The sequence below is a fragment of the Rattus norvegicus genome, chromosome 3 (assembly GCF_021556685.1).
Source record: "Rattus norvegicus strain SHRSP/BbbUtx chromosome 3, alternate assembly SHRSP_T2T, whole genome shotgun sequence".
Classification (NCBI taxonomy): Eukaryota; Metazoa; Chordata; class Mammalia; order Rodentia; family Muridae; genus Rattus; species Rattus norvegicus.
Window position 1 is genome coordinate 166,906,998 of NC_141536.1, and position 12,532 is coordinate 166,919,529.

Consider the following 12,532-nt stretch of genomic DNA (forward strand, 5'->3'; position numbering starts at 1 on the left):
AGTGTCTGTTGTGCTCCATCCCAGTGTCTGCAGTGCCCCATCCCAGTGTCTGCAGTGCCCCATCCCAGTGTCTGCAGTGCCCCATCCCAGTGTCTGCTGTGCTCCATCCCAGTGTCTGCAGTGCTCCATCCCAGTGTCTGCAGTGCCCCATCCCAGTGTCTGTTGTGCTCCATTACAGTGTCTGCAGTGCTCCATTCCAGTGTCTGCAGTGCTCCATCCCAGTGTCTGCTGTGCTCCATCCCAGTGTCTGCAGTGATACATCCCAGTGTCTGCAGTGCTCCATCCCAGTGTCTGCAGTGCCCCACCTCAGTATCTGCAGTGCTCGATCCCAGTGTCTGCTGTGCTCCATCCCAGTTTCTGCTGTGCTCCATCCCAGTGTCTGCAATGCTCCATCACAGTGTCTGCAGTGCTCCATCCCAGTGTCTGCCGTGCTCCATCACAGAGTCTGCAGTGCTCCATCCCAGTGTCTGCAGTGCCCCATCTCAGTGTCTGCAGTGCCCCTCCCCAGTGTCTGCTGTGCTCCATCCCAGTGTCTGCTGTGCCCCATCCCAGTGTCTGCAGTGCTCCATCCCAGTGTCTGCAGTGCTCCATCCCAGTGTCTGCAGTGCTCCATCCCAGTGTCTGTTGTGCTCCATCCCAGTGTCTGCTGTGCCCCATCCCAGTGTCTGTTGTGCTCCATCGCAGTGTCTGCTGTGCTCCATTCCAGTGTGTGCAGGGCCCCATCCCAGTGTCTGTTGTGCTCCATTACAGTTTCTGCAGTGCTCCATTCCAGTGTCTGCAGTGCTCCATCCCAGTGTCTGCTGTGCCCCATCCCAGTGTCTGCAGTGCTCCATCCCAGTGTCTGCAGTGCTCCATCCCAGTGTCTGCAGTGCTCCATCCCGGTGTCTGTTGTGCTCCATCCCAGTGTCTGCTGTGCCCCATCCCAGTGTCTGTTGTGCTCCATCGCAGTGTCTGCTGTGCTCCATTCCAGTGTGTGCAGGGCCCCATCCCAGTGTCTGTTGTGCTCCATTACAGTTTCTGCAGTGCTCCATTCCAGTGTCTGCAGTGCTCCATCCCAGTGTCTGCTGTGCTCCATCCCAGTGTCTGCAGTGATACATCCCAGTGTCTGCAGTGCTCCATCCCAGTGTCTGCAGTGCCCCACCTCAGTATCTGCAGTGCTCGATCCCAGTGTCTGCTGTGCTCCATCCCAGTTTCTGCTGTGCTCCATCCCAGTGTCTGCAATGCTCCATCACAGTGTCTGCAGTGCTCCATCCCAGTGTCTGCCGTGCTCCATCACAGAGTCTGCAGTGCTCCATCCCAGTGTCTGCAGTGCCCCATCTCAGTGTCTGCAGTGCCCCTCCCCAGTGTCTGCTGTGCTCCATCCCAGTGTCTGCTGTGCCCCATCCCAGTGTCTGCAGTGCTCCATCCCAGTGTCTGCAGTGCTCCATCCCAGTGTCTGCAGTGCTCCATCCCAGTGTCTGTTGTGCTCCATCCCAGTGTCTGCTGTGCCCCATCCCAGTGTCTGTTGTGCTCCATCGCAGTGTCTGCTGTGCTCCATTCCAGTGTGTGCAGGGCCCCATCCCAGTGTCTGCTGTGCTCCATCACAGTGTCTGCAGTACTCCATCACAGTGTCTGCAATGCTCCATTCCAGTGTCTGCAGTGCTCCATCCCAGTGTCTGCAGTGCCCCATCCCAGTGTCTGCAGTGCTCCATCCCAGTGTCTGCAGTGCTCCATCCCAGTGTCTGCAGTGCTCCATCCCAGTGTCTGTTGTGCTCCATCCCAGTGTCTGCAGTGCCCCATCCCAGTGTCTGTTGTGCTCCATCGCAGTGTCTGCTGTGCTCCATTCCAGTGTGTGCAGGGCCCCATCCCAGTGTCTGCTGTGCTCCATCACAGTGTCTGCAGTACTCCATCACAGTGTCTGCAATGCTCCATTCCAGTGTCTGCAGTGCTCCATCCCAGTGTCTTCAGTGCTTGTCTTTAGGTCTTCCACCTGGTATAAGTTAGTGTTTGTATGTGGTCAAATAAGGCTTGCAAATGACCTGGCAGAGTTGAAGATAACCTAAAGAGATGCTCATGTTTCTCTGGCTACCAGACATGGTGGGCCCTATGACACAGGTTTTCTGCCAGAATCTCATGGTGAAAGGAAGAAAAGACTCCGTCTGGTGTGGGGAGTGGGGAGACAGACTTATCTTCTGGAAAGAGATTCCACAAATCTCCAACAACTCATCAGATCATCCCTAAGTACTGTGTAGACGTGCCCCACCCCCGTCTTCTATTTAAACCTTGCCCTCATTTTGGGACCTTAGAGATGGACTAGAGGGTGTCCTTGAATCTTTTGTCCCTCTTCCCAATGGGACCATTTTGAATAAATCATTTTCTGCCTTTTATAATTAATTTGACCGTTTTAGTTTGGATGAGGACAGGTGGGGTAATGTGACCCCAATTTGGGTAACAAGGAGACCTAATTGAATTCTTTATATGGTTTTATTGTAGTAGGCTTTTGTTTTGTTCTGTTTATATCTCACTGAGCCAGCATTCTTCTACACATAGGCTTAGCCGACCGGTGAGCCCAGGCATCCTCTTGTTCTCCCTTCCCCCGCACTTGGATTATAAGCTTTTGCCACCACATTTTTTCACTATTATTATTTTTGATATCGAGGCTCGGCAATCAAACTCAGGTCCCCATACGTGTAAGGCAAGGTCTTTACCATTTGACTCATCCACCCCAGCTCCAGAGCCACTAACACAAATGTATCAATCATACATATGTAATGTACAAATAAGGTATGGTTTTCTTTCTGCTTTTCCCCACCTAGCCCGCTGGTCTATATGCCTGTCCTTATAAGAATGCAGCATGGTTTTGATTTTAGGGGCTGCACAGTAAGTTTGAAATAAGCTGATGTGTGCCCTAAAAGTTGACTCTGATATTTCAAGGCCAGCTTGGCTGCCCTGTGTCTTTTACATAGCCACATGAACCTCGGTGGCCATTGTGAGGATTTCCTAAAGAAATAGAGACTGAGACCTTGATGGGGATTACTTTGAAGCTGCCGATCATCGGTGTTTAGCTCTTTTCCCAACCATCTGGTTTATGAACTTGGGTTATCCATTAGAGATCTTTAATTTGTTTTAGTCCTTTTAAAATTCCCCTCAGAAGAGCTTCATTACAACCTCAGATGAGGAAAAGCCCATGTTTGGTTCATGATCTAATGAAAACTAATTTAGCATTTTACCTAAGTACTAATGAGAATTTAGTATTTATTTGATTTGGATCTAGTTGTGGGTTTTTATGACTGACTGTCTTTTAATTTAACACACGAAGTTCCTTTCCATCCTTTGATTGTCAGATCTTTTGACAAGAACTTCCTCAGCTGCCTTGTGTTGGTCAGGGCTCCACTGTGCCCTTCATCCTGTGAGCATGGTGTGGTGTTGGAAATGGTACGTTGGAAACTGAACCAGCCTTGCTGTTCAAGCCCAACACTTCTCAGTCACATGAGTTACATGGTTGTTTTGAAATCTTGAGGGCTTTAGGGAGTGTTTTGTTGAAGATTTCCATGTCTACATGCTTGAGAGCTAATGGTCTGTAGTAGTCTTTCCATGTCTACATGCCTGAGCGATAATGGTCTGTAGTTGTCTTTCCATGTCTACATGCCTGAGTGATAATGGTTTGTAGTAGCCTTTCCATGTTTACATGCCTGAGTGATAATGGTCTGTAGTTGTCTTTGCATAAGAAGGGACTGCTTTGCTTTAGAATCGAGGAAATGACCTTGAAGACTTATTTGAGAAATGTTTCATTCTATTCCAGTTTGTTTCCCTCTTTTTATGATGAAGATCATGAACAATGGCAACTTGAAAGAATGTGTAGTGATCTGTCCCTGCATGTATGCTGTATGTGTGCTGTATATATAATATTTGTATGTCATGCGATATGTATGTTGTATGTATGCTGTATGTATGCCATATATATGCAGTCTATACACTGTTGTATGCTGTATGTATACTATATATATGCTGTATGTATTCTATATGCACACTATTTATATACTGTATATATGTTGTGTGTATATTGTATGTATATGTATACTGTGTGCATGTTTTGTGAATGTTATATGTATACTGTATATATGCTATATGAGTACTGTATGTATACTATATGTATGCCATATGTGTTTTGTATGTATACTATATGTATGCTATATGTACACTGTATATATGTCATGTATATATACTGCATGTATACTGTATGTATGCTGTATGTAGGCTGTGCATATGCTATATGTATGCTGTGTGTATACTGTAGGTATGCTGTATGTATACTGTATGTATGCTGTATGTATGCTGTGTATATGCTCTCTATATATTGTATGTATGCTATATGTATACTGTATGTATACTATATGCATGTTATATGTATGCTGTTAGGATATAGGCCATCACTTAAGGAGTATGGGCAAGAAATCAAACAGGAACTGAATCAGAAACCCTGGAGGAGGCTGCTTTCTGGTCTGCTCTCTCTTGCTTGTGCTCAGACAACTTTCATACATAATTCCAGACCATCTTATATAATCCACAGTGGTCTGGGCCTCCGGTATCAATACATAGTCAAGATAATGCACCACAGACAGGGCCACAGGCTAGTGTGATCTTGGAAATCCTACAATGGTTACTTCCTCTTCCCAAATGACACTTGATTGTGCCAAGCTGACAATAAAAACTTATAAGGACACCTTCCATCCAAGTTTTGGAGGGTTTGGCAAATAATAGGTTTGTGACTAAGAGAATATTTAGTTTAGGGGTGGAATTTACCATTGAAATATTTGGGTCTGGGCTCTTATAGTAGGGGGTTATTGTACTGTTTTTGTTGTTACTAAATTTAGTAAAAAAGTATTTTAGAATACATTGGTATTTACATGAATATCATAAAGATAGTGAATCCTGGGGTTGGGGATTTAGCTCAGTGGTAGAGAGCTTGCCTAGCAAGTGCAAGGCCCTGGGTTCGGTCCCCAGCTCCGAAAAAAAGAAAAAAAAAACTCCACAAAATAAAGATAGTGAATCCTAAATGTCTCATGCCCAGTTTTTCCTTCTAATAAACCAACATTGACTTATTATTTTTGACTGTTCTTTTGCTGGCTTGTTTTTTCTTGTCATTTTGGTACATATGATAGTTACCCGGGAAGATGGACCCTCAGTTGAAGAGTTATCTTGATCAGGGTGAGGTGTGGGCATGTTTATGAGGCCGGTCTGTCTGTCTGTCTGTCTGTCTGTCTTTCTTTCTTTCTTTCTTTCTTTCTTTCTTTCTTTCTTTCTTTCTTTCTTCATTCCTTCCTTCCTTTCTTTCTTCCTTTCTTCCTTTCTTTCTTTTATGGTTGATGCAGGCAGAGCCTGCCCACTATGGGCGGAACCAACCCTAGGCAAGCTTAGCATGAGACAAGGAGCAAGTCAGACAGGAAGCCAGTAAACAGGGTTCCTCCAGCTCTGCTCCACCTTAAGTTCCTGCTAACCTTCCCTCAGTCAGGGACTATTGCCTAGCAGCATAAACTAAAACAGACTCTCCTCTATCCAAGTCGCTTCCAATTTCAGTGTTCTTCACGGCAACAGAAAGCAAAGTTTAACAACCCCCGCACTTGATTCTGCTTTGCCCATGGTTTGGCCCACACCAAAGCTTCCTAAAAGCAATCAAAGGAAGCATTAGTCCGAAATAAAATTCACACGGGGAAAGTGTTTGGCTATACGCTTATGTTGTTTTGCGGAGTGGTCCTCCCTAAATACCCAAGCACTGAGGACTTCTGAATGTTAAAACAATTGTGGAGAGCTAAGCTATGCATACCTGTCCCAGTTGTCTGAGAGACGTTCTTCTGACTGGCCTCAGAGCCCTCTGAAGAGCGCTGTTCCCCTTTCCACTCCCTCGAATGTGCTTTGTGGAGAGAATTCTAAACTGTGTCTCCAGCTAGTCTCCGCATTCATTTCTGCTTTGGATAGATGACATAGTGTAAATATCACAGGCTCCAAGATTCTTGATTGCACCTTTATTGTGACATTCCCTCTGATATTGTTCAGAGATCTTAGGTGTTTATTTAGTCTCTTCCTTGTATATTTTACCTATATACTTTCTAAACTTATAAGGCAAGATAAAAGCATACTGCACCTTCAATCAGCAGCCATGAAGGCTCTGGTTCCTAAGGGAAACAAAAGGTGTCCTTTTCCCATGCAGCGAAGGTGTCAGGTGCCATGTCAGGTGTCAGACCCATCTCTAAGGCTGTGTTTCAGCACAGGGCACACACACCCTTGCATGCAGGGTCTCCTCAGAGGAACGTAGCCATTTTAAGGTTTTAGGGCCTGGTAACCTGTGGACTGCAGGGTGTCTCTAAGTGTCAATCGCTTTTCGATGCTTACCGTGAAGAAAAGGAGACTAACTCTTCACAGAGACACCTAAGACACATCACAGCAGGTTAATCTATGGGCTCCCCTGTGCCAGCTTCTCCAGCACAGTTTTGGGGGGAACCTCTCAGAAATGTGACATGTTATAAGTCACCCTTTGGGAAATGCTTTCTCTTCCCTCCCTTGGGACAGAAGAAAGCCTGACAGGCACAGAGGAACCATAGTGTTGACTGCAGAAGCTCCCAAAATCAATGGGAAACAGCAGAATTTCAAGGGTGTGTGTGTGTGAAAATTAGATTCCTGTGTATCTGAAACCCATATACACTTTATACATTATAAAGGCTTGAGAGGCAAAACAACCCAGAACCCACAAACTAAAGACAACTGGAGGAAATGAACCTAATTTTACATCGATGTGGGAAAAAAATCACATATCATAATTATACCAAGTAATCTTCGAAGGCAGCCTTGGTTACATTGGGAGGATTAAAAAAAATCAAACAATAGAGAAATCTTAGCATTCGCCCCCAAGCTCTTGTTGCTAGTGGTAAATTGAATGCCGTAAATTTGACACCATTTAATGTGTCTTTTAGAACAAATCACTGTTTAACGCCATTAGGAGTAACTACAGATGCATACATAGACAACCTCACAAAAGGTAAGAAAATAAAACCCATACTGAAAACTTGAACTGGAAGCAGCAATAAAGTCATTATTTAAAGTATACACACACATGTGTTCCCCTCCTCCCTCACTCCCTCCCTTCCCTTCCCCCTCCCCAATCTCCAACACACAGGAATTCTCCACACTCCAGCTCTGCTCTATGAAGGGGATCAGAAACAACTCCCTTCAGGTACAATAATAACACAAAATCCCATCTTCCATGTTCAGTACTTTTTTTCTATGGAAAGAAAATAGAATTTAAAGACTTTGGAGGTGTGCCCAAGGCGGTTACATTGGCTAGGCTTGGAATGGCTTCAACAGCCCTTGTCACCAAACCTCAGTGTTTGCAACTGTAAAAGTTCAGTTTTTAAAACCAAGAGCACACAGTGTTACTAAAATACAAAGCAAAACTCAGCAGAAACCAGTAACCCCTCAGGGCTCATGGACTGCGGAGACTTGAGCCACTCTCTCCCTCAAAGAACGGGTAAGAAACGCAAATACCTCACAGGGAGTGAAGTCCACAGAGACCAGGGATCAGCTTCCCACCCCCACACCCAGAACCAGGGATATATCAGGGCCTGCCTGGGGTTCAGGGGACCAGGTGACCATTTTCTAAGTGAGTTCTGGTTGCTGGTACTCAGGGGGTCCTGCCATAGGGGCATCATCTTCAACTACAGGCAGGCACTGAACTTAGCCTTGCTTTGATCTCTCCCAGGTAGCATTGGGTGGTGTGGAGCCTAATCTGTGACAAGGTAAAAGCAAATAAGAAGTCAGCTGCCACGAAAATGGCCATCACTCTCATTCTGCCAATGGCCGCTGGCTTCTGCAGCCCACACAAAGGATCGCCTTGCTATTGCAAAAGGGGAAACGGGTTTATCAGATCCGGTGGGAGCTGTGACTGTGCTTGCGACCATTGTGCTTCCTGGTAAAACCAGGAAAAGGTGAGCAGCATGGCCCATGACATGCTCTTGTTGAATAGTTTTTAATCTGACATTACCCAGCCCAGTAGTGGTTCCCTAGGGAACCCGAGGAGGAAGGGTTAACTGTAGCAACAGGGTCGCCATCAGCTATCCCAATACGTAGTGCAGTCTGTGTGAGATCTGACTGTCGTAGTTAATTTTCACTGTCCACTCACCTTGCTTTAGCGTCATCCATGAGGAGACCTGGGGGTATGCCAGGCGATCCCATGAAGGTCTGGCTGAGGAAGAAAGACCCATCGTGAACAGGGAGGAAGATCTGCTCCATGGACTAGAGATCAGATCAAAAGGGAACAGAAGAAGGCTTAGCTATGCACCTCTGTGTGCTTCCTGACCGTATGCAACTCAACCGGCTGCCTCACCCTTCCACCATCCTGCCTTCTTTGAGGTGTGTTTACCCTTAAACTGTAGGAGTAAACCCTGTCTTAAAAGAGTTGCTTTCCTGGAGGTTCTGTCAAAGCCCTGAGAAGAGACACAGGTACGCACAGATCTGACACCAAACTGAACTGAGAATGAAGCCTGTGGAGACAGAAGAAGTCGAGAGAAAGGGAGAACAATATCCTATGACCTCTGAGTCCAATCAAGACCGAAGGCAACTCTCAGAACTTTCCAGAAACAGGAGCCATAAGACTTGGGTTTGCTCGAACTAGCTTGAATTATGTTTCTTTTCCTTTAGATGTAGAAAATGCTGAATAAAGTGCATGTCAGAGTCAAAAAACGGGGCCAGATTTAGCTGTGGATGTGTGGGAATCTTTTATTTAGAAAATTTAGTAGGAAAAAAAGACATCTGAATGCTCATTTTTTTTTTTTACATTTTAATCATGAAGCATTTGAAATAAGCGCTAAAAGATCAGAGCATAACAGTACAAATGGTCCCCACACCCACCTCGGTATAGCCTTTAGCAGGGTCATGCTGGCCTCAGGGCTCTGGCTGAAATGTCTGTGAGGTGCAAAGAGAAAGGTGCCTTGTGTTCTCACTTCCACCTTCCAGGTGCAAAGTTAATTTTCTTGCATCCCCCACCCCCCCCTCGTATTAGCAGACATCAGTTTACACTCTCAGGAATACTGGAATGTATACCTTGGCTGTACATTTTACCATGAATGACAAAGCATGTCATAGCCTGTGGCTGTGGTAAAATACCTGAGGAAAGCAACTTCAAACAAGGGACTTCGGTCTGACTCACAGATCTAGAGGGGTCGGCCCCGGGTCACGGGGCTCTCTTGCTTTGGAACCTGGTGAGGCTGCAAAACACAGTTGGAGGCACCCTCAGTCCACAGGAGACTTGTCGCCTGGAAACATGCCTCTGAGAACCCACTCTGCAGCCAAAACTGTCCCATTCACCTCCCAATAGAACATCAGACTTCGAGGCCATCAATGAATTAATCTTTTGATGGAGTTGGAAACCTCATGATCCAACTGCTGCCTGGAGATAGCATCACAGCCTTGGGAGATCAAGCCTTCACCTTACAAGTCCTTAGGGTACAGTTTAAATCCAAAAAAACAGACAGAATCACAACACACTGATTCTGTTTTTGCTTTTTCCAAATAATATGGATTGGAATTTTGTCTCATCCATGTACACAGGACTGCCCCATTTTCTCAACATGGGAGCTTTCTAAACCTCCCGTGCTTCCAGCTCAGATTGTATCAACATGTCGTTACAGTTCACAAGGATGCCCCTGCTGACCTTCTGCTTGGGGTCTGTTACACACAGGCCGGTCTGTTTAGCAGGCGCTGATAGGGGTGAAACGTCTAAGTCAAAGGTTTGATACATTGTAATTAATTGTGTTACATTTTACAAAATGTCTAACACAGAACTCAAGTCTCTTTACACCCTCAGTAGACTTTTAATAAACAATCCATTCTAGAGTCTGGCAGTGTGGACCAGTAAGCCTTTGCTAAGCAGGTGCTGAGAAGAAATCATTGTCAGTGGGCACTGGATGCAGAGCCTTGATCTGCTGGCTAAGAACAGAGGCAATGCCACTCTCTGAGTTCTCTGAGCAATTCATGCCCTCTCTCTTAGCAGTTATTTCAAGACAAGTTTCTTTTTTGTAATGGTGTGTGCACGAAAGCATGTGTACATGTCTATGCACGCATGTATGTGTGCATGTATATAGGTATACGTGCATGTGTGCGTGTATGTGTGTGCATGCGTGGAGCAGTCTACATACGCATGCATATGTCTATATATGCATATGCCTGTGTGTCTGTGGACAAGTTAACCTGGGTGACAGAGCAGGATCATGCCTCCACACCTGTCATTCTCTTTCTTTGTTTTCGTTGGGAATCTTACAACTCAGAACTTTTACATTTTATTTTTGTTTGGACTTTTATACAGCTATTTTGGGAGTTAATGTTTCTTTTCAGCAGGTATTTTGGGCTTAATTCTGGCTTCTGAATTCCTACATTGCTGTCCCAATGCCCACTACTCTCTGATGAGAATGTTTTAAGGCTTGACCGTTGATTGGATCAATCCGAGGTGGGTCCTAATCCAGCAGCCCTATAAGGGATGAGAGGCTCGGACAGGACAGAGAGCTACACACAGGAATGGTGTCCTTAACACAAAGGTGAAGGCCTCATTCTCAAGGCAGTGTGAGCAGCCAGAGTTACCATTGCTCATGGGCGTACCAGAGTCAGGCCTGCTGAAGGGTGAACTTGGGAACTCGGCCTCTGGACCTGAAATGGGGTTTCAGTTGACAAAATGCCAACTTGGCCAAGGCAGCTGCAGATGGGAGGAGGAAGAGCCCTCGCAAAGGATCCTTTTTTTAAAAAAAATCGGAATGTCCCATTGACCTCCAACAAGTCTGTCTGGGCTTTCCTCTATGGCAACTCTGCTTCCAGGAAGTTCTCTGCATTGGGGAAAGGACTAAGGCAGAAGATCCCTCCCCTGGTGGATTGTCTCCTTCTCCCGCCTGCCTCTGCCAGTGCTCCATGGAGCTGTGAGCACAGAGAGGAGCGAAGCTGCTGCGATGGCAACCAGGACTCTTCTCCAAGAGAAAATACGAAGTAGGTATACCTGGTAGAGGTACTCTGCACCCTTACTCCATCATCACAACCTATGGCCAGCCTGAGGACCCCCATCCCTCAGGTATTACAGCGAACACAGCTCCAAGTACAGGGCATTGTCCTCCACCAGCACACACACCAGTGACTTCCCCAGACACAGGAATATGTCACCCTTTCTCAGGCTTTGCCCAGAGCTCTGAATCCTCAGGAACTGGAGTCTTGCCCGGCCACTGGTTGCAGTCCCTGAAGAGAAAGATGGAGCCTATGGGGACTCTGGTCCATTCCCTTCAACCACTGAAAGTCTAATTTTGTTTTGTAACCTGTCTCTGGGTATTTATTCTCTTTGTCCTGGTGGCAAACTCATCTTGTAGCTTTTAAGTAGGAGAGAACGCCCCTCTTCATTGTGAGTTGATATTGAAAGTGTTAGATAAAACAGCCAATTTGTCCCTTTCCCTACTGAATTCAGATCTGACTTAACAGAGAGTCACCACTGGAGTAGCTGGTCATACATCAAAGAGCTGGCTTTAATAGGCCTTTGAAGTGCCCGTATAAACATGTGGGAATAGATTTCCAAGGCAGCCAGACTGCTCGCACCGCGAAGCCTTTGTGACAATGAGCACTGTTTAAATTTTAAATGGCTCATAAGCTTTCTCCACATCTGCCTTCATTTCCTCTTACACAATTGGTCTGTAAGCATAGCCGGTCAGCACCCCTCAAAGCATAGCTGTTGTGGCTGGCATGCAGCTGTGTTGGAGAGGAGACAGGAGCATGCCTGAGTCACTCTGTGACGTCCCGTCCCCTCTGCATGCAAAGACACTCCATGGGGAGGGCTCTGCGTGCAGCCCTCGCACATCCTCCAAGGGCCTTCCTCACTGTGTCAGATGGATGGTCTCTGCAGTTGGGATGCCATGCGCTGAGGCCATTTCCCATGTGCCCCCTCTGACAGACTAAAGGGAAGTCACTCTCCAGCAAGTGCCGTGGTGCCTCAGCAAATGTTTGTTTAATCCAAATGAATCTCCTTAAAACAGTGCAGAAAGTAAACGAGCCCAAGCTTCAACGTGAAAACAGCAAGAGGAAGAAAATTATACAACTTCTCAATAAATAACACCACCGTGGGGAGCAGATACATCGTGCGCGACGTGACAATAAACGGTCAGGAGAGGGTTGCTCCTCCGTGTGAGAGGACCAAGTGGCAGGCAGGAGGTGGACAGGCTGTGGCTCAGTTTCTCACTGATCCCATCGTGAGCTCTAGCTGGAGTGGAGCTCACGCTGCTGCAGTGTGGCCCCAAACCATTTCTACAGACGGCTTATACAGCACCAGCACACTATACAAAGCCACAGGGAGAACAAGACTCCATGGCTGAAAACGGTAGCAAATACATAGAACTTAGACAGAGTCAATGGGTCCCAGCAACTAGACCAGGCCTGCACTTGCAAAGAAAGAGAGAGAATGAGAGGAAGGGTGGGAGGAAGGGAGGTAGGGAAGAAGGAAGGAAGGAAGGAGGAAGGAAGAAAGGAAGGAAGGAAGGAA